Here is a 22816-nt window from a genome sequence, read left to right on the forward strand (position 1 = left end):
ACCATCATAGTGGGGAGCATGGTAGCAGGCAGTCAGCTATGGTGCTGCAACAGTAGTTGGTAGTTTACATCTAAATCTGCAAGTTGGAGCCTGAGAGAAAGTTAACTGGGAATGGCATGGGCTTTTGAAACCTCAAAACCTACCCACAGTGGCATACCTCCTCCAACAAGGCCACACCTCCCAATCCTTCCTAAACAGTTCCACCAAATGCACACCAAACATTCAAATACATGAGCTTATGGGGGCCATACTCATCCAAAATATCTAACATCTAGTCCATGGGATTTGAGAAGATATGGTAGATACTAATCACAGATTTAGTCCATAAGTGTTTCTGTATGCTCTTAACTTGATACAACCGACTGGGGGAGTCATTTGTGATCATTTCAGAAGCAAGTGTTGAAGAAGTCCAAGGCTGCATCAGCCTGCACCCCAGAATCACCCTGTCTCGTCCTCCTACATGAGTGAGACACAGACTTCTACCATGTTTAAGCCATTTTTGAGTTGAAGTTTCTTTTTTATAGTAGATAACTGTATTCTAAAACAGGGGCTACTTAGCTGAAAGTGGGGGTGGTGAAAAGATGCCTGGTAGAAAGGATCTCTAAGTTAAGACCTAAAGCAAGAGTTAAGGATCCCTTGATGCTCCCAGTAGTGTCTAAGGGGAAAATATGCATGGTGGAGGATCGCTTGCATTGAGGCCAAGGATCCATTCCAGGGATGAAAAGGAGCCAAGAAGGCAAGGAAATTGGGCACATGATACACATGGAGAGGACTTAAACTGGTCCCTGTAGGATCTTTTAATCACACTAATAATCTTAGTCTCTTTTCCTGAGGGTCACTGGGGAGTCTTTGAAGAAATTCTACCAGGAAGAAGTAACTGTAGAGACTGTCTACAGCTGCTTTCTCTCCATGGACACAACTCGGTTCTTTATACTTTTCTTTGGACACAATTTCTTAAGCTCAAGAAAGAAGGTACTTGTCAAATTCACTTTTCTTCCTGTACCAACACCTTGAAGTTGGGGATTTGTGAGATTTAGAGCCAAGTCATAGGCCAATGAGCCTGCTCAGTTGGCATCACTTCCATGATGCAGAGGAGGAACCCTAGGAAGGCAGAGGAAGGAAGGAAGCCTTTGTCATCTTAGGACATATGCTCTGCTCATCTCTTTCCTCCCCAGAATCCCCTTCTTTGCTTCCAGTGAAGAGCACGAGGAATCAGTATTTGTTCTTTATCCATATACTCCTCATGCATTTATGGAACAAAATCTGGTGAGATCCTACTTTGTGCAATGACATGTTTTAGGAATAATATGAGAGTGAATGTGGCAGGCCATTGAAAGGCAATCACTTGTTTCCCCAGCACATCCACAGACAGAAGATTCTACTTTAAATTATATATCACAATTGTAGTAGCAATTATTAATAACTCTGTGAGAAACAACACATTGACCTAAGACCTGAGTAAAATGTGAAAATAAGTTCTGATTCTTCAGAGGAAGAGTCTCCCAAGGACAGAGAGATACAGAAGGAAGCACTGAGTGACAGAGTGTGTGGCATTCAGATGCAAGTAAAAGACAGTGCTAATGTGGAGAGCCAGTGCCCAGAGCTGTGATAATGTATATATTTTTAAACATCTAATTTCCTGGAAAAAGAAGAAATGGCAAACCCCAAAGAGATAGGGATGTGTGCGCTACATAAAGGAAAGTAAGTAATGGAGCAGTCTATAAAAGAGATCAGATTTCAGACAAAGTATATTTCCTCCAAATGTCAATTATATTTAAAAAGAAAATAATCCATAGTTAATGAATTAAAATATAATATCAATCACCTCACTAAACAGAATATATCAATAAAAAGGTAGAAGTTATATTAAAGGTCAGCCATAAGTAATTGAGTTAAAAAGTAGAATAAGTGAAATAAAGGTGCATTAAAAGGGATTAATAGTAAACATGAGCTTGTGGAGAAAATACTTAGTGTGAAAACAGTTCAATAGGGATTATAGAACCCAAAGAAGAAACAGTCAAGTGAACGAAATAAAATAAGCAGAGGCTAAAGGAAACACGATACACCAGTGGGTGTCAATGTCCACATGGTGGGAGTGCCAGACAGGAGAAGGAGAAGTGAACAGGACTTACCTAAAGAAATAAGGAGCAAACACTCTCCACATGTAGTGAATAATAAATTCAGGAAGCTCAAGCAATCCCAAGTCGGCTAAGTATGTAGAGATACTCAAAAGCAGATACACTGTAATAAAAGTGATGAAAGTGAAAGACGGAGAGAGAAACCAGCAAGAGAACAATGGTTCATTGACAAGGAAGCCTATGCCTTTTGTACAGGCCAAGCTATGACTTTTCCATAGGGATAACGGCAGTCAGAAGACATTGGGATGATATATTTAAGGTGCTGAACCTGCGGGAAATACTGTCTATTAAGAATACTATGTATCCAACAATGATGTTTTATTAAAACAAGGGTGAAACAGAACAAATACCCACAAACTGAATTGGTTTCTAGCAAATCTAGTTAATAAAATTATCAACAGTGTTCTGGCTGAAAGTAAGTGACACCCGCTGGGCATCCAAATACTCATGAAAAAAGCAAGGGCACCAGTGACTAAGAGGCTTTCTGCTCTTCCAGAGGACCCCAGTTAATTCCTCAGCACCCTGGTTGGGCTGCTCATCACAGCTGGTTAACCCCAGATCTAGGAGATCTGATGCCCTCTTCTGTCCTCTGTGGGACCCACACTCACATGAAAATACCCTTTCCCTGCAAATGTATATAAATAAGCAGCAAAATAGATTTTACAAAATTAAATACAGTGATAAGTTTAACAAAACACTATTGGGCTGGCAACATTTTTAATGTAACAATATAATAGTTCAACACAAAGGGGAAAGAAAATAGAATTTTAGAAGTATTATTTCTATGTCTAATTGCAATTTATAAGTCAGAAACTAATTCTGGCAAGTTGAGATGTTTATTGTATGTCCCAGAGTAAGCACCAAGGATGACTAGTAAGACAGCTAACATGATCCAACAAAATACTATATTGAAAAATATAAGAACAATAACAACCCAATGGACAGAGATTATGAGACTGAATAAACACCTACATGCAACTATATGTGTTCCACACAGGACACTCTTTTAATTGAAAGATACAAACTGAAAAAAAGGAAAAAAATAGTCACATAAAGAACAACTACAAGAAAAATCCCAATACACTAATATCAAATAAAACATGCTTTAAGCAAGTTATGTTATTTGAGACAAAGAAGAACATTTTGCAATGGTGAGGGGGTCAATTTGTAAGAAATCTATAACACTTATAAAGACATAGTTACTTAAAAATACACAAAGCAAAACTGACCTAAATGCCTGGACAACTAGGCAACTCAACTATAGATACTTCAATACTCAGTTTCAATGACAAACAGAACAGACACAAAGAAAGTGTGGAGCTATGTCCCAATAGGGCTATTTGAAAGAAGACAGGGTCTTTCTCTTCCACATGAAGATATATTTAAACTTGATGACTGAAACTACTGGAGCTACCTTGTGTAAATGGCACCTGAGCCTATGGGAGATGTTAATTTTCTGGGTGGCGTGAAGACCAGTCACTCAACACTGAGCAATGACTCCTTCTCCTGTGGACTTCTGTTTTCAGGTAATGAAATGTGCTATTGTTTTAGCCACTGGCCTTATAACATGAGACAGCATCTCACTGCGTATCCCAGACTATCCTGGAACTCATGATGTAGCTCAGGCTGACCCTTAAGCATGTATGCTAGCTCAGCGTCTGGAGTGCTGGGATTACAGGCACTACCACACAGGCCCTTTGCTATCCTTTAAGACACTTCAAGTATAGATTTCTTTCCTATACTTCAGAAACCTTTCTAAATAATGCACTATATGTACTATTGAACAAATATTCACTAAAATAATGTGCGTAGTATATTATTAATAAAGGAGAAAAATGGAAACCCCCAAAACAAACAAAAAACTCAAAGTAAAATGAGAATAGAGTCTAAAGAACTTGAATGAAGCCCACCTTATTTACAGTATTAGGTATGTAATTTTGAATAATGAACTCATATTTAGGTATGTGATTGAGTAAGGTACCTGGACTCCTTAAATCTTAGTTTACTTTATCTAAAACTGGAATAGAATAATCCCAAAATTTTCCAAGAACTAAATACAATAATGTAATTTAAATGGAAATGTGAGGAATTATGATGTATGAGTTCATTAACCAATGAATTATTCAGTTTATTTGTGCGCCTAGGACAGTCTCACCCTTCATTTAGTTGCATGTAATTTGGTGTACCTATCTTAATTGAATTGAAGCATGGAAAAAGAAATGATTAACAGAGCATTTTCAAGAGAAGCAGCTCCACAATCCTGTTTCAATTTTAAAGAGCCATGGAGAAAGTTTTCCTTGTTTATCAATATTGCATTTCATTGGATAGTTTCTATTCCTTGTTAAAAAGCACTTTCTGGACTCACATGTAACATACGGTTGGTAGCCTTTTCCACCCAGTACTAAGGAGTTGAATGTCAAATTTGTATCCCATCGATCTCCAGTTGAAACCTCAGATCTCAGGGCACCAACTGTTACTCAAACTTCCTGTAACCAGACTTTACGGTCCTTTTTCCCTGATTCTTTGATATATTTGATCCCATTGTTTATATTTCCACCACTTTTCTCAAAGGAGTAGGAATGGAGTAAGAATAGATTGTGTAACATTTCACTGAAGCTCCTGATTTATTTTCTCTGTCTTTTCTGGGCTGGACCAACTTTAGATGGAAGAAGTGGAAAAGGAACCAACCCAATTGTAGACTGTTCCCATTGCTCTGACCAGGTCTCACTTAGGCTTGTCATCAGGAGCACAGTGACACATCTCTCTCACGAAGGTCCTTGTGTGCTCATCATGCTGACAGAATTCTAGGAAGAACAGTGTGGACACGAAGCCACACTGTCTTTCCTGATTTAGACCAAGGTCTTTGGAGCCAATTACAGCAGAGGTGATTTCCTGAAGGAAGAGCATAAGAAAAAATCTGGAAACAAGATATCTGTGCCGACACTGGGTGGAAGAGAGAAGGAAAAAAAGGCTTAAAGAGTGAATTTATATTTAAAGCTGGGTGTCAGGTTAGATCTTGAATAGACTTGAAGGTTACAATGGAGTAAGCCTTGTGGACATTTAGGCAAACATTCCTGGACCAAAGAAAAATAAAGCAGAAAAGAAATTGAAGGTGCAAGAGAATGTTTATTTAGTCTTAGTCCCTTTTGTAGTGTTACCAGTTGCATTATGTGGCAGAAGGCTTGTAACTTTATCACTGCTGTAGTTCCTACTCTCACTGCAGTGAAAAAATACCTGATGGGAAGGGAGGAAGGGTTTATTTTAGCTGACAGCTTTGAGATGACCCATTGTGTCCACCTTGGTTGGAAGGAATGGTGATGGAAGTGACTCTCAACATCGGTGACAGGACTCTGAGGCCGGCTGCTCACATCTGGGTGGCTCAGAAAGAGGCTATGGCATAAAGTTCAAAGCCCTCTAACCAGCTGTCCACTTTTTCTGCTTAGGCCCTATATTCTAAATGTTCGCCATGCTCTCTAAAGAACACACCACCTGGGGACAAGTTTTCAAAAACATGAGCCCATGGGAGACATTTAATATCCAAACATTAGCCACCATGCACAGAGATGTACCTCCTCTAATCCTGTTGCCTTGAAGATAAAGTTCTATTGTGAATCTTGGCAAGAACACCAGCACCGTCATTCAGAGTTCATCTTCTTTAGGGAAAAGAAGAAATACGAAGGAAGGAAGGGAGGGCCATGGAGTCACTGAGGGAAAATGTAGGACATATGAGAAGTATGTTGGCCTATATGAGTCTGTTGTGGGCTTGTTCCTAGTCCTGAGATCCTCTCTTCTCAGAGGCAGGAAACAACTTGCTGGCTGGAACAAATAACATGTCATTCTGGTTCCCTGGTTCCTACTTGGCACATCATGGTCTCTCTGGGGAAGCACCCTGGGCTATTAGGAATGAGGTGAATATTTTGTTCCAGGTGGAGAGACCAAAGTTGAGGAGCCTTGCCAGAGAAAGGGAGCTTTCAAACTCATGGTATCTATATCTTTCTCCTTGTTCTTGTTCTTGTTCTTCTTCTTCTTCCTCTTCCTCTTCCTCTCCTCTCCTCTCCTCCTTCTGCTCCTCCTCCTCTTCCTTCTCCTCCTCCTTCTCTGTGTCTGTGGTAGAACTGGCCATGCTTATTTGGCACATGGCGTGTCACCCTCAGCTTACTTTGCCATCACTGCTGCTGCCAGTTATGGTCATGACACCAATTCCTGTCAACAAACCATGAAGGAGCAATTCTATTCCTTTTATCAGGACTGAAGCCATCTGCCCCTTGACCTCAGATAATTAGGATATAGATGTGACAGATATCCACACTGTGGCCTAGGAAATATCAGAGTGGAAAATTAAAAGTTACAAAGGTTCTAAGGTGGCCTGAGGAGGCAGAAACACCTATTGCCTTAGGTCTACATCATAGATTGAAATACAGGCTGACAAGATGGCTCAGTGGGAAAGGTCCTTGATGATGCTGATGAATTGAATTTGATTCATGGTACCCACATGGAAAGAATCAGCAAAGAGGCAAATTGTCCTCTGTCTTTACACACACAATGGTACCTATGCATGGACACACATGCGCATGAGCATGCACACATACACACATACACACACACACACACACACACACACACACACGCACACAGATAAATAAATATAACAAAAATGAAAGACAAGCGTATGCATGCCTGAAATACAAAAAATAATTGTTGGGGACATACACAATGTGTAATTTAAAAATACAATACAAATAACAGTTAATTTTTCTTGTGTGTAATTTCAGTTCAGTACACATGAGGACCATAAGGTATCCCAGAAGCAAGAAAAACTGGAATTTTCATAGATTTAATACCTACACTGAACACACACACACACACTCTATTTGTAAACAAGGTTCAGAAAAAAGGTCCTTGTTACTAAAACATACAAAAAAGAATTATTGGATTATCACTTAAGTAAACTCTGGTATTGTTGAAAGTTATTTTTTCAAATACCAATTAACATCCAATACCACTGATATTAATTTGTAGTTTCAAGGCCCAAATTTGCTGCCTGTAAAGAGAGAGACTTAAAGTATAAGTGATTAGTTGATTGAAATATTAAGTAAAATTACCTTTAACTATGACATGATCAGTAGATATTGATTGTAAGCTTTTCATGGTGGTTGTATAAGTTAACGGACGTTTCAAATGCTATAGCAGATCCCTCTTGACTAATGTAGCCAGCAACTATGAAAGACACAGAGCATTTTTCTCTGTTAGGAAGGTCTCTTTGCTCTGTAAAGCCCTCACGTGCATCCTTTAGAATTACTAGGGATAGCGGGTGATACACAGGACACCCGGTGACACACAGTTTCAGTTTTCTGGTGAGCCACCCCTGTCATCTGTACTCCATAAGTGACTGAGAAGACCCCTGAGCATGTTTCCATTCCTTCTCCCACCCTGTGCCCACTGTTGAACATCCCGGTGTGCCCTGTAGGGCTGACTCCACTGGCTTTTCTGACACCTGGCAGGATGGGTGCTGACTTGCATGCTGCCTCTACCTCCTCAGCATCATGGCCTCCCTGCTGCTCTCTTTCTTCTGTACTGTTAAGGCCCTGGTGGGCTTGGAACAGCCATCACTAATCAGTGTGGCCCCTCCCCTTTCCATTCGGAAAGCAGGCACAGTGGCTAAGTCTCTGTGACCACTCAACTCTTGCCAGGACTTTTGTTGATTGTTGTTTTGACTTTCATTGTGGCCTAACCCTGCAAAGGGGACACATTTCTCTTTATGACAACTTTGGAGCCATCATCACTGCCAGTGGAAACTATCTCCAGGAATGTAACTCCAGAGAACCATCACATTTGCGGACTTCCAGGCACCGTGTTTCCCCAGGTCCACATGCAGATACACACTGTAGCCAACTCAAGGGTCAGCCTTCTGAGAGACTTCATTTTGGTGGGATGGCCCCAAAACTAGGCATGGGTTCAGGCCAGTCACATGTCCTGTGCTGTTATGGAACATGCCCTCGATTATGTTCTGCTGGTTTCTCCCAGTAGTTGCATTTGAGTGGGATGGGCACGCTGCTGCCCGTCTTACTCGGGTGCTATCTGTGAAATAGCTGGTGAAGCAATTTCTTCAGTTAGGATGATGGGCATCCGTGCTTGACTGCACTGGGAGGAGGGGTGCGGCCCCGCAGACCCCACTTGGAGAGGTAGCAGTCCCTCTCAGGCCTGACACAGTCTTGCTATGTTAGGCTCTCTTAGACCACTGGCTTAGAAGCAGAGAACAAGGATATGATTGAAGAATAAAACACTCTTCATTAAAAACAGAAGAACCTGCAAGAGATGGACAGAGGATGGGGTGAGAGCCAGGAGGATGACGCTGATGAGCGGGAAAGGCAGCAGCAGATAAGTCCAGCCTCAGCCTGGTGACTCGGAGGCCGGTGGAGGAGGAGGCAGAGCACAAGGCGCAGGAGGGACCTGTCCGGTGCTGAAGCAATGTGGTGGCCAGCTTTGTACGGCTGTTCAGTTAGTCACTGGGTCTGTGAGCTACAGGGGAAAGGCTGAGGGGCACCCTGGCGCCAGACGCCTTGCCACAGAATGTTCTACTGACCAGTGCCTGGAGCAGATATTTCTCACAAAAGCTAGGGAATGGAGGGTGAGGGGAGTGAGACTCAGCACCATTCTCCCCCATGGAATGTGACCCTCACAAGAATACACACATGAGTAACAGGTCATAGGAGGAATTGAGCTGGGGGGCTAGGTAAGACCAAGTGTCCACGTGTTCATCACTCCTACAGTGGAGATACAGCATGCAGTTCATCATTCAACTTGTTGAAACACTTAGGAAATGAACTCCAGCCATACTCAGCCCTCCGTCTTTTCTCCAGAGTTCTACCAGGGCTGAGAAACAGCTGGACTTATAGCATTCAAGCCTGCCTGTCTGCTTGCCTGCCTACCTTCTTCCCTCCTCCCTTCCTCCCCTCCTCCTCTCTTCCCCTCCTTCCCTCCTCCCCTTTGATTGTGTCCCTTTGCTATAAAGACTAGGCTGACTCTGAACTTGCAGCAATCCTCCTGTCTCTGCCTCTAAGTACTGGGAATTACATACTCTGGGCTCAGGTACCTGTGTAGTGAGAAGTGCACACACCCAGAGAACTGTATAGGGAGAGAGATGCTCTGGCCTTGGGTATACATGTAGTGATAAGTACACACACCTAGACAACTGTAGGAGGAGAGATGAAACCGAATGACCTGTGAATCACATAATGTGTCTCACTCAGCTGGACCCAGGAAGCCCTGGAAGTCAGCTGCAGGAAGCAGGCTGGGGTTGCTTGCTATTTCTTTTTTATTTTACTTTATTTTGTTTAATTTAATTTTCTTTCAGCTTTGAGACCAGGTTTCATGCATCCCATGCTCATCTCAGCCTTGCTATATATCCTAGGATAACCTTGACCTTCTAATCCTCCTGTTTCAACTTCCCAAGTGCTGGGGTTACAGGCTCATGCACGGTCTACTCAACTGATCTTTATTCTCCTTTGTTTTGTAATCAAGACTGCAAGGTGACCTTGTGCCTGTTTGCAATGCATCCTCCAGTCCTTGGTGCTTGCTGTGTTACTGAAGGCTGGCACTAATCACAAGATAGCTTTGTTGTAGGCAAGGGCTAAATCCACACGGGCCTGAGTTAATGGATAAGGACACTGAGAATGAGAAGGTTCCTGTGGTTTTTTTCCAAAGACACACATTTCATAAAGGTAGCTTAGGTGTGTCTCTAGGCCCAAAGCCCCAGAGTTTTATTCAACCATATGCCATCTATTGATAAAAGTAAAACATAAAGGCTAAGTCAGTTTGCTCCACAATCAGGTCCTAGGGGTCTTCTATGTTGAATAATTATGCTTTTATCGCTTAAAACACATTGCCTTAAAGCATGAGCACATGGAGGCAGGGGTCAGCAAACATGCTTTTAAAGAGTCAGCTAGTAAATATTTTAGTCTTTGTGGGCTGCAGGTCTACATCCCAATCCTTCCAGGATGTTCTTGTCTCAAGGAAACAGCTAGTAATAGCATGTTAATAAATAGGTGTGGCCAGAGAAACTGTCAGTCAACAGATGTGGCTCTCCTGCAAGAAGCCATGAGATAGGTATTTCATGTACTTTAAATGGAAATATTCCTCCCCTTTCCCAGAGTCATTTAGAATTATAAAACTATGCTAATTACTCGGGATGCATGAAAATTAGAAAATGGAATTATTTGAGCTTTGGAGAGAGAGAGAGAGACAGAGAGAGAGACAGAGAGAGACAGAGAGAGAGAGAGACAGAGGCAGAGACACAGAGAAAGACAGAGAAAGAGCATAAACCATGATGCTATGTTGAACATTGAATTCTTTGGCTCTATAGATTTACCCATGGTTTCTGCTTCAAGTTCCTGCCCTGACTTCTCCAGTGCTGAACCAAGACCTGGAAGTATAAACAGAATAAGGTCTTTCCTCCTCTAAGTTCCATTTAGTCACAGAAACGGAAGGAAAACTGGAGCAGTAGACTTCAGCCTATTGTTTTGCTGCTGTGTCTCATGTAACACACATACTGTCTAACGGGTTTTTTCCCCAATGACTTTCTGCTAGTTCCACTTTGCTGTGGCCCCTGTCACTGAGATTTTCAGAAAAATAAAGGAACACATTCTCTTGTGTCCACTCTAAACAACAGATCCTGGCTTTCCAGAGAATGAATGAACCAATATTTGTTGCATAGGGTGGGTGTCATGATCTGCCATAGGTGATGGGTCGGGAGGCAGCATGATCCATGTCACATGTCTGCTCTATCTGGAAATGCTTCCTGTGTTAGGGCTGAACAGATAAACAGTGTTAGTGGCACTAGAGGACAAATGTCTGAGAAGCGGAGTCTCTGATGCCAGGGCAGGGATAGGATGGATGACTTATTTCCTCCACCCATTACCACACACTGATACAACCCTCTTCTGGAAACAGCCTTGAGGATACACTCAGAAGTAATGATTTACCCCAGCCATCAGGGCTTCTCAGCCCAGTGAAGTTGACATAGAATACCGGCTGTCACATCAACCTTCTGTTAATGATGCTAACCCACCTTTCTGTTCATATTAATTATGACTATTATTACCATGAAAGACTTAATTCCTTCCTAAGAGAAAGAAGGCCCCAAACCCTGTAATTTATTGACCATGTCCACTGTCCTGAATCTTCTAGCTAGACAGAGACATGTAGGCAGGAAGAATAGGGGAGACTAGTGTTTTAGTTGCCAACACATCCATCAATGACGCAGCAACTGTTCATTATTGACAAAGTGCAAGTACACCTGCATGGAAGTGATTGCTGCTAGAAACTAGAATGAGATAGCATGGGTGACAAGTCCAAGAACATAGTCATTAAGATCTTGTATCTTTTTTTTTTTTTTGGTTTTTACGAGACAGGGTTTCTCTGTATTGTTTTGGAGGCTGTCGGTCCAGCCTGGCCTTGAATTCACAGAGATTTGCCTGCCTCTGCCTCCCTAGTGCTGGGATTAAAGGTGTGTGCCACTACCGCCTGGCAAGATCTTGTATCTTGTATAGCTCCAGGCATGAGATAAGATTGGGTTAAAACAAGTTCTTTAAACCTTCTAAGTCCTCGAGTGCTTGTCTGCTAATATGAGCAATGCTGGCAGCTTTGTTCCTGGGTGGTTGTGAGGGTTAAATGGATTGCTGCATTTGGACCGGTATCTACATCAATAGAATTGTTCTGAACCTTTATGTATGTCAAATCCCAATCTCTTTTAAAATCTGAAGATGTGCTTCAGAGCTGTGAATGATGGAAGGGGGAAGAGAGAGAAGGTGAGCAAGTACGCAAGAGAACGAGAAAGAGCAAGAGAGAAAGTTCAAACTCTAATCTTTTAACTAATTTGTATTATAAGAATACTTGCAAAACAACAAAACCATACCAAAATTAACCAGATTCCGAACCTATACATCTCAGTGAACTTCTATGCAATCTGAATAGCCGTTCTGCACCTATGGATAAGTATATAAAATATTCAATAGTGAAAGTATAAAATATAAATGTGAGGCTCTACGAGTATTTTTAAGGTTTATTATATAGTTTATATATGTGCGTGTTTGCATGTATATATGTATATGTACCACTTGTGTGCAGTGCTGGAAGAGGCCAGAAGAGGGAGTCAGACCACCTGGACCTGGAGCTACAGTTTTGAGCCACCTTATGGGTGTTGAGATCCCAACCCCAATCCTCTGCAGGAGCAGCAAGTGTTCTTAACAGTTGAGCCATCTCTCCAGCCCCACAAACAGGGGTCTTCTATTTATCTGAACAAGAACAGTGGCATTCAATATCCAAGTCGATGTTAAAGTCCCAATGACAAGAATGTGGTCTGGAACCACACCTGGATTTCCATAGTTCAAATTATTACCTGACCATCTGTCAGTGCAGGTTGATCCCTGTTTTTATTCACCTTCTGCCTGGAGGATGCAGCTTCCTTAAGGAGATTGATTTGTGACTCCCAGCATCACTAGGCCATTGGTCTCAATGTAACCATGTGATTCGGGAGAGCTGGAGCTAAGCCATTTTGCAGAAAATGATTAAGACAAACTCCAGGAATATTGTGAGCTTATCAGGAAAATCAATTCCTCTAACAAGGAAGTGAGTCACTATTGATTCTTTTCCCTCTAATTAGACTCAGCGCACTGATAGCTTTTCATGAGTGATGGCAGTTTGCTTTCACCAGATGTATTTTTCACTTTGCAGTGGAGTATAATGGGCTTCCAGAAGCTGGTGCCTCCCCCTGTGGCCCTCTCTCATTTCTTCCAGTTCTTTAATGTTAGCATGGGAGCTTTTAGACACTTGCTATGTTGGTATCTTACCTCTGAGCATCTCCCCATGCCCATCTTACCCCTGAGCATCTCCCCATCCCCATCTTACCCCTGAGCATCTCCCCATCCTCCCCATCTTACCCCTGAGTACCTCCCCATCCTCCCCATCTTACCCCTGAGCATCTCCCCATCCTCCCCATCTTACCCCTGAGTACCTCCCCATCCTCCCCATCTTACCCCTGAGCATCTCCCCATCCTCCCCATCTTACCCCTGAGTACCTCCCCATCCTCCCCATCTTACCCCTGAGTACCTCCCCATCCCCATCTTACCCCTGAGCATCTCCCCATCCTCCCCATCTTACCCCTGAGTACCTCCCCATCCTCCCCATCTTACCCCTGAGTACCTCCCCATCCCCATCTTACCCACGAGCATCTCCCCATCCCCCCATCTTACCCCTGAGCATCACGCCATCCTCCCCATCTTACCCCTGAGTACCTCCCCATCCTCCCCATCTTACCCTTGAGTACCTCCCCATCCCCATCTTACCCCTGAGCATCTCCCCATCCCCATCTTACCCCTGTGTACCTCCCCATCCTCCCCATCTTACCCCTGAGCATCTCCCCATCCTCCCCATCTTACCCTTGAGCATCTCCCCATCCCCATCTTACCCCTGTGTACCTCCCCATCCTCCCCATCTTACCCCTGAGCATCTCCCCATCCTCCCCATCTTACCCGTGAGCATCTCCCCATCCTCCCCATCTTACCCGTGAGCATCTCCTCATCCTCCCCATTTTACCTGTGAGCATCTCCCCATCCCCATCTTACCCCTGAGCATCTCCCCATCCTCCCCATCTTACCCCTGAGTGCCTCCCCATCCCCATCTTACCCACGAGCATCTCCCCATCCCCCCATCTTACCCCTGAGCATCACACCATCCTCCCCATCTTACCCCTGAGTACCTCCCCATCCTCCCCATCTTACCCTTGAGTACCTCCCCATCCCCATCTTACCCCTGAGCATCTCCCCATCCCCATCTTACCCCTGTGTACCTCCCCATCCTCCCCATCTTACCCCTGAGCATCTCCCCATCCTCCCCATCTTACCCTTGAGCATCTCCCCATCCCCATCTTACCCCTGTGTACCTCCCCATCCTCCCCATCTTACCCCTGAGCATCTCCCCATCCTCCCCATCTTACCCGTGAGCATCTCCCCATCCTCCCCATCTTACCCGTGAGCATCTCCTCATCCTCCCCATTTTACCTGTGAGCATCTCCCCATCCCCATCTTACCCCTGAGCATCTCCCCATCCTCCCCATCTTACCCTTGAGCATCTCCCCATCCCCATCTTACCCCTGTGTACCTCCCCATCCTCCCCATCTTACCCGTGAGCATCTCCCCATCCTCCCCATCTTACCCCTGAGCATCTCCCCATCCCCATCTTACCCCTGAGAACCTCCCCATCCCCATCTTACCCCTGAGCATCTCCCCATCCTCCCCATCTTACCCCTGAGCATCTCCCCATCCTCCCCATCTTACCCGTGAGCATCTCCCCATCCTCCCCATCTTACCCCTGAGCATCTCCCCATCCCCATCTTACCCCTGAGAACCTCCCCATCCCCATCTTACCCCTGAGCATCTCCCCATCCTCCCCATCTTACCCCTGAGCATCTCCCCATCCTCCCCATCTTACCCGTGAGCATCTCCCCATCCCCATCTTACCCCTGAGCATCTCCCCATCCTCCCCATCTTACCCGTGAGCATCTCCCCATCCTCCCCATCTTACCCGTGAGCATCTCCCCATCCTCCCCATCTTACCCCTGAGCATCTCCCCATCCCCATCTTACCCCTGAGAACCTCCCCATCCCCATCTTACCCCTGAGCATCTCCCCATCCTCCCCATCTTACCCCTGAGCATCTCCCCATCCTCATCTTACCCCTGTGTACCTCCCCATCCTCCCCATCTTACCCCTGAGCATCTCCCCATCCCTATCTTACCCCTGAGCACCTCCCCATCCCCATCTTGCCCCTGAGTACCTCCCCATCCCCATCTTACCCCTGAGTACCTCCCCATCCCCATCTTACCCCTGAGCATCTCCCCATCCCCATCTTACCCCTGAGCATCTCCCCATCCCCACCTTACCCCTGAGCATCTCCCCATCCCCATCTTACCCCTGTGTACCTCCCCATCCTCCCCATCTTACCCCTGAGCATCTCCCCATCCTCCCCATCTTACCCCTGAGCATCTCCCCATCCCCATCTTACCCCTGAGCATCTCCCCATCCTCCCCATCTTACCCCTGAGCATCTCCCCATCCTCCCCATCTTACCCCTGAGCACCTCCCCATCCCTATCTTACCCCTGAGCACCTCCCCATCCCCATCTTGCCCCTGAGTACCTCCCCATCCCCATCTTACCCCTGAGTACCTCCCCATCCCCATCTTACCCCTGAGCATCTCCCCATCCCCATCTTACCCCTGAGCATCTCCCCATCCCCACCTTACCCCTGAGCATCTCCCCATCCCCATCTTACCTCTGCGCACCTCCACATCTTTCCTATCATACCCCTGAGAACTTCCCCATCCTTCCCATCTTACCCCCTGAACATCCCCTTAGCTCCCATTTTTGGGTGTCCTTAGCCACAGGACGAATGTAACTTTACATTTATAAAGTGTCTTGCTCACACACTGGGTGACATGCTGGACACCAGCCGTACTGCTTTGATCTGTGTTGGCAGAGCAGATGCGGCATGTTCTCTCTGATTTCCCACAGCTGTGTGGCAGCATGCTCTGGCAGAGTCAATGCAAGAAAATTAATCGTCCCTGAGACTTAAAGAAATCATTTTCAGTGTGGTCTTCCTGGTGAGAGAATATCTGAGGACAGAAATGATGGGGAAAGTCTTGCTTTTACAAGGGAAAGTCACCACTCTGGGTGTCATGAAGGATTCCCTGAAGGTCAGTCTGTGGTTTCATGGAACCTAGGGAATAACAGACATGATTTAACAGGAAAACTGGAGCTGCAAAACGGACCTGCAACTCTGTCACTCAAAAATGTACATATGGGCTGGCCAGATGGCTCAGCAAGTAAAGGTGCTTGCCGACAAGCTAGATGATCTGAGTTTGATCCCTGGAGCACAGATGGTGGACAGAGGTAACAGCTCCTATAAATTATTGTATGATCACTACACACACACACACACACACACACACACACACACACACACACTGTGGCATGCACACACCCATACATGTACACATACATATAAATGCTTCGTAAATGCAAAATATTAAAAGTATATTTACTGGCTATATATGCTCAAGGAAAGTGTGTGTGTGTGATGTAGGTTGTCAATTTTTCAAAAAATCTGTGTGCCTATGCAAGGAACACCCAGATGAAAAGCACAGCACTAAGTCTCTAACCCCTTCTTGGGCTCTTATCCAGACACAACCCCACGCCCTCCACCCTCCACCACCCTCCTGACTTTTAACGGTGCACATGAGTACTGGCTCTTAGCCCTTTCTATAAACTGCACATGCCTTTTGTGTCTGGTTTCTCTCATATTTCTTCCCGGGTGCTGTTCATATTGTTTCACGTAGTTAACAACTCTGGTAACATTATTAGCACACACACACACATGCGTGCGCGTGCACACACACACACAAGCATTTTAGAAGGCATTATATATTGAGATATGCTTCACCTTTAGACCTATGCAGTGTCCAAGAAAAATTACAAGTTTTTGTATCATTCTAGATACGTGACTGTTTTAGTTTTATTTCTGTGGCTGTGGTAAAATATCCCAACAAGAAGCAACTTAATGGAGAAAAGGTTTAATTTAGCTTACAATTCCAGGTTATAGACTGTTACTACAGCAAAGCCACAGTGGCAGGAGCTTGGAGTGGTAGTCACAGAAGAAATGCCTGCACATGCTGGCTTGCTAGCTTGTGCTCGGCTCCGTTTCTCTACTTTTATACAGTTCAAGACTAGCTGCCTGGAGGAATGATACAACACATGGTGGGTTGGATCTTCTCACATCAGTTAACTTAACTAAACCAATACCTCACAGACAGGTCCACAGGCTAACCCACTGTAGACAATCCCACAATCCAACCAAATGTAGACAATCCCTCATTGATACTCTTTCTAGATGGTGTCAAGTTGACAATTGTAGCTAACCATCACAATGACACTATCTTCTTCCTTGCCTCTTCTTCAATCCTACGTTAAAATATTCCTTAACTCATATTGACTCCAGTCCAGAGACCCTTCTTGCTCCACAAACTGTTCTCAGGGGCAGGGTTACTGAATGAGGCTCCTTGTGCTGCCTTTATTTTAATGTGCCTCTTGATTACTACAAAACTACAAATGTGAACATATCTCTTATTTGCAACCTTTGATGGGCTCCCGTCTGGAAAAGTGGTATAAAGTTAATACCTTTTAATCTACATTTTAGTGTTTTAAAAGTGAAGACAACAAGAAATAGAAAATCAGTCTCTGTGTGTGTACATGGGTGTGTACAGGCATGCGTCTCCATCTCCCCGATGTTTGGGTTACAGGTTGGGACCACTTTCAAGGGTCCCAGGGATCGAACTCAGGTCCTTATGCTGGCACAGCTGGCACTCACTCTACCCACTGAGCCTTCTTCCCAGGGCCCCAGTGTCAGTCAGTAGCAAAATGAAGACGTGTGTGAAGATTTTGTGTGGTCTGCAAAGCAATCTCAATAGAACAGTGGAATACAGAGACTGAGTGGCAGTCTGAACAGACAGACTGACCTGACAGACAGCCTGAACAAGACTACTCCCTGGAACTCTCTCAGCTCCAGAAGCTGACTGAGCTTGGCAACCCACATCTGTGCAGCATGCGTGGGGGCATGGCCGGCAGCGGGAATGTCTCTTGCTCCAAAGGGTTTACATAGGAGTCAGTTAATGAAGCAGTTATAAAAAGAACCTCATGATGTGAGCAGGTCACAGGTGCCGATGCTGGTTGACTTGGGAATAAATTAAAGCTAAAAATTAGCACTTACAGGACAAAACCCTGATTCATGAGAGCAGTGAGAGCCAGTTAAGTGGCTTTGGCAATAAGGCATTCGCTTTTAACTGTTCTCCGAGATATCTAACCCCTTGAATGAGACCGGCAAGTAAAAAGACTCCAAAAAGAGTCTTTCACAAGACTCTGAAATAAAGGAATCAGAACAATAGCCATAGATGATTGAAAAATAGAACACATTAGATAAAAATGATTTACAGTTAGAAATACCTCAATGTGAAAAGCACTTTTTTTTTATGAAAGTATTAAGATTTGAGTGAGATCATCAGAACAGCAGGGAATGGAGTAGGAAAGTGACTTCCTTACATGGGACGCTTTAGGCCAGCACAGGTGAGCTTAGCTGCTAATCACTGTGGGGATCCAGGGAAGGCACTTGGGTGTGTTTGGTTTGTGTATTCCAGTGGCAAAGGGGAGGAGATGCCGTTTGAGTTGTGAACCAATAAAACATCTTTATTCTAGCCTTACTAACTCTGAGATCAAGCCTGGGATGCAAGTGTGTCTACGTGTTAAATTGCTTACTGTCACAATTCAGGCTTGGGGATGTCCTGGGCATCACAGAATCATACTAAATTATTTTTGTGGGAAAAGAATGCTCTTTTTAAAGAAGTCAATTGTGGGTAACTATGGTCACCAAATACGTAGCTTTTCCCACCCAAGAGGAAGCCTGTGTGTGCCTATCTCTTGGATCTGACTTTTTGATTCATAGAAAGTAGAGCCCGTGGCACTGTGCCAGGCCAGGCCTAGTTCCCCAAGGACACTGCAATGTCCACAAGTTGGTTAACCCCAGATAGGTTATCTGATGGAGCTGGCATTATAGAGAGAGCACCGAGTCACCAACCTCTCAAAGCCACAGTCAGAGGGGTGAGCCAAGGACCATGCCTGGCCCACTCTAGGCATTTCCTGTGTTTTCTGCCATTCTCTGTGAGAATAGTGAGTACATTTCAAAATTATTTGATATTCTTCAATGTGTCTAGTCACAGTCAAGCCAGGAGTTCTCCGTGAGACTAACACACACAAAAGCTATTCTGGGTGAGTGAACACCTGGTTCCTGCACTGATGGATGAGAAGACCTGTGGCGACATCTTTGGTTCCCGGGTTTCCCTCTCTGACCATGACATGAAGGGATACACTATCTCCAGGGTTCCCTTGCATATGATGGCGGCCACTCCTAGGAGCTCCTTCTGACTGCCACAGTCTCATTCTTCCACTTACCAGTCAGCATGCTTCTCTGCTACAATGAGAAGTGATTTCTACCTTCATCTGTACATGCTTTCATTTAGTTTTAATTGCAATAGTTACTCATATGCCAGCAATTTCACCTTGAGTGTAATAAAGGGGAGTTCATCTTTTAAAAGTCATGCTTATTCCAGTATCTGAAATACCAATATTATAATAGTGCTATTAGCCCGTGTGTGTGTGTGTGTGTGTGTGTGTGTGTGTGTGTGTGAGAGAGAGAGAGAGAGAGAGAGAGAGAGAGAGAGATGATCTCATGTAAGTGCTCACCATGTAGATAAGGATGACTGGATGACTTTGAACTTCTGGTCCTCCTGCCTCCAACTCTTGAGTACAGGGATTTCAGGTGTAAGGCATCACCATGTCAGATATTATATGGTGCTGGGGATAAAACCCAGATCTCTATGCATACTAGGCAACCATCCTACCAACAGAATCATATCCTTAGCCCCCATCCATATGTGCATATCTTCAAAACTAGGACTATAACATGCTCTTTGCTCTACACACGGGTTCTTTCTATGAATGTGTACCCAGGTCTACAAGGAAATTTGGTGTTGCATAGAATCTTGTGTGATTTTCTCCAGTCTACCATGACACATACAAGCTTTTGTTAACTTTTACTCATTAATAATACAACATCCAGAATAAAATTTCCTAAATTGTGGAAATACATTTTTTGAAAGGTAGACTTCTGAGCAGATCTCTGGTGAGAAATATTTCCCTGAAAAAAACGAAATCAGACTGTATGTTAGGTGCTTCATTTTGGGTCATTTGTTAGTCACCATTTCCTAAATTCATAGGACACTGGAAAATTCTTAAGACATGGACAGCCTCTACACCCCCTACTGAAACTAATTAAAGTGAGGGTCTCCGGGGCAATCTCTGATGCTTTGCTTGGTAGAAGCTTGCACAGTTAGTTTCTGACTCGTGTATTTGTTTACTGACCCAATTAGAAAAGCCCCAGAAATAAAGCAATTTCCAGACCCTGTTCCCATTAGCTGCAGGCAATGAGAGTTCACAGCTCTAAAAGCCGAATCTAGGATCAGTAAAAATGGGTATCTAGGGACACAGTCTCCTGTTTTATTTCTGGACAGACATTAGAATTTTATTTTGGCCTCAAGAGAAAATTCAAAATCCCACAGTAAGCAAAAGCAGGTTCTGGAGAGACAGTTCAGCAGCTAAGAGCCTTACTACACTTGCAGATGACCTGGGTTTAGTTCCCAGCATCCTCTTGTAATTCCAGTTCCAAAGGATCCAGTGCCCCCTTCTGGCCTCCATAGGTACTGCATGCATATGATGTACATATAAACATGCAGACAAAACATTCATACACATAAAAGGAAGGAAGGAAAGAAGGAAGGAATCAGAGTTATCCTGGAGAAGAAACCACAAATTCTGAGCATCGTAGGCCAGGCACATGAACACGTGGCACACACATTGCTCCAACTGTTGCAAGGGCTCACCTTCCACACCTCAAACATATTTTTTCCTGACTCTAAAGAGATGTGTCTATCTCATATACATCAGATCAGGCAAAGATTTTAAGCCTTTGTGCCAGTTATGACTTAAAATATGCACATACCTCTCTTTTTGCCTGTCTTTCTCAGGCAATAAGTTGCGAGATGTTTGTGGTCAAGATTTGTTTTACATAGCTTTGACTACTCCGGGTGTGTAAGAATTGTCGTTGACTGTGCATTGGGCATTGAATTATACATATATGGTTCAGTAGTTAGTTAGACTCTTTCTTCTTACTGCCTCTCCTTTCTTGGTTATCAACAGGGAAGTAGAAGTCATGTGTCCCCGTTCACGGTTGTTTCAGTAGGAAACACCATTCTCTGTCTTGTTTCCCAGACTTTAGTCAGCTTTGGGGAGATTCCAATAAGACATTTAAAATCTATTAAAGAGGCTGGAAAGCAACCACAGGGGCATATAAAGTTTATGTGTTCCTTGAAGTCAGACAAGTCCTCTGGTCACTGTGGTTGCTGAGCCCAGAGCCCATTTGAGGGTGTGCTGAGTACCCAGTAGAGTGAGTTGGGCAGCCAAGGCTCCTGTCACTCTGTGAGAAGTCTGGCTTCCTTCAGCCACTTTGAAAGAACTGCTCATGCCTTTCTAAATGCTTAATAAAGTGTATGAACTTTTTTTCTGTCAGATGGAGAGAACATGCTAGAGTGAGGCTGTCACTAAAATGCATTCTTTCCTCAGGAATTACCAGCAGGAATGGCCTTCCTTCAGGGCACTCGCTAGATCTGACAGGGGCTAACAGTGTGTCAGGAGCACTCTCCCTGAAATAATAAGCTACTTTAATTACGCTATAGGTGTTCAAGGAAAAATTTTCAAGACTCACTGACCTGAGTATTAGGCCTCCCCACAAAGAAATGTAGGCTTGTCTTCCCTCTCCCCAAAATTCTCCCTCAAGCCTAACAGATAATGTTATGTATTAGTTAGATTGCAAAACATAAAAAAAGATATCAGCAAGGCTCCCACCTATGGTGTTCTTACAGGGCTGCCCTGGCCAAGTGAACTGGTCTTGTGTGAGACCACATCCTGCTGTGTGTATTTCACAGTGACACACGTCTCACCACCTGCTGGCTGCTAGGATACTTGGTGCTCCCACATTACACTGGGGGCTTCTCTAAGGCAAGGCCCAGGAGGAAATAGCTAGTCATTAGCTGTTGCCTTTTGCCAACCTATGCAGATCTGTGTCTGTGATACCTGGGATCTGAGCACCTGAAAGAATGGGCAGACTACAGTCTAATGCTGTAGGCAACCTAACTTCAGTTTCAGTGTACTTTTATACGTGAATGAACCAAAGAAAGCAATGATATAAGGAAGTTTGCTTGAGTCCAGAAAAACATGATCAGAAGAACACGTAAATAAATGTCAGTAAGCACTTACTATATATTAACAAAGCAGCCCTTCCCCAGAACTTTCCCAGGACAGACCAACTTAGACACAACTGCCTGCCATGTACTATAGATTGTATCTGGGAAGCATGAAAACAAGGCAGAAGGTCTTATCCAGAGTCAGGGTACATGGAGGACAGCTTTAAGTGTGTCCTTGCACCAGAATGGATTCCATAGCTACATTAAGACATCCAACAAGAATAAACGTGTCTTATACATTGAATGTAAACATTCAACACAGGAGGTATGAAATTGCATCCAAGAACAACTAGGGAACAAAATGAACTTGAGGTAAAAGGCCCTCTGTCTTTTTTCTATGAAGCATCTCTTATAGTTCCCCAAGGCATTGTTCACCATGGTCATTCTTTTGACTGTGTTCCAACAATTATCCACAGCAATAGGTAAGTTCTTAGTTTGACCCATTTGGCTTCCTCCTCCATAGGAAGTCAGCAGTACTTGTAGCTATTCCTGAGTCCTGCTTAAGGATAGTGAGCAGTGGGGCAGGAGCAAGCCTGACCCGAAGCCCTGCCAGGTCCTACCTTCCCCCCAACAAAAGACCTGATTTTCCATTTGTAGTTCTCAGTAGGTGCCTCCTAGAAGTTCATGTGCTACAGGAGCTTATGAAGATGGCAGTGAAGGGTGTTCAGGTTCAAAACAGCTGAAATACAGCCTGGTCTATGCTTTTCTAGGAATAATCGGT

This window comes from Mesocricetus auratus, unplaced genomic scaffold, assembly GCF_017639785.1.
Source record: "Mesocricetus auratus isolate SY011 unplaced genomic scaffold, BCM_Maur_2.0 Super-Scaffold_100691, whole genome shotgun sequence".
NCBI classification, from domain to species: domain Eukaryota; kingdom Metazoa; phylum Chordata; class Mammalia; order Rodentia; family Cricetidae; genus Mesocricetus; species Mesocricetus auratus.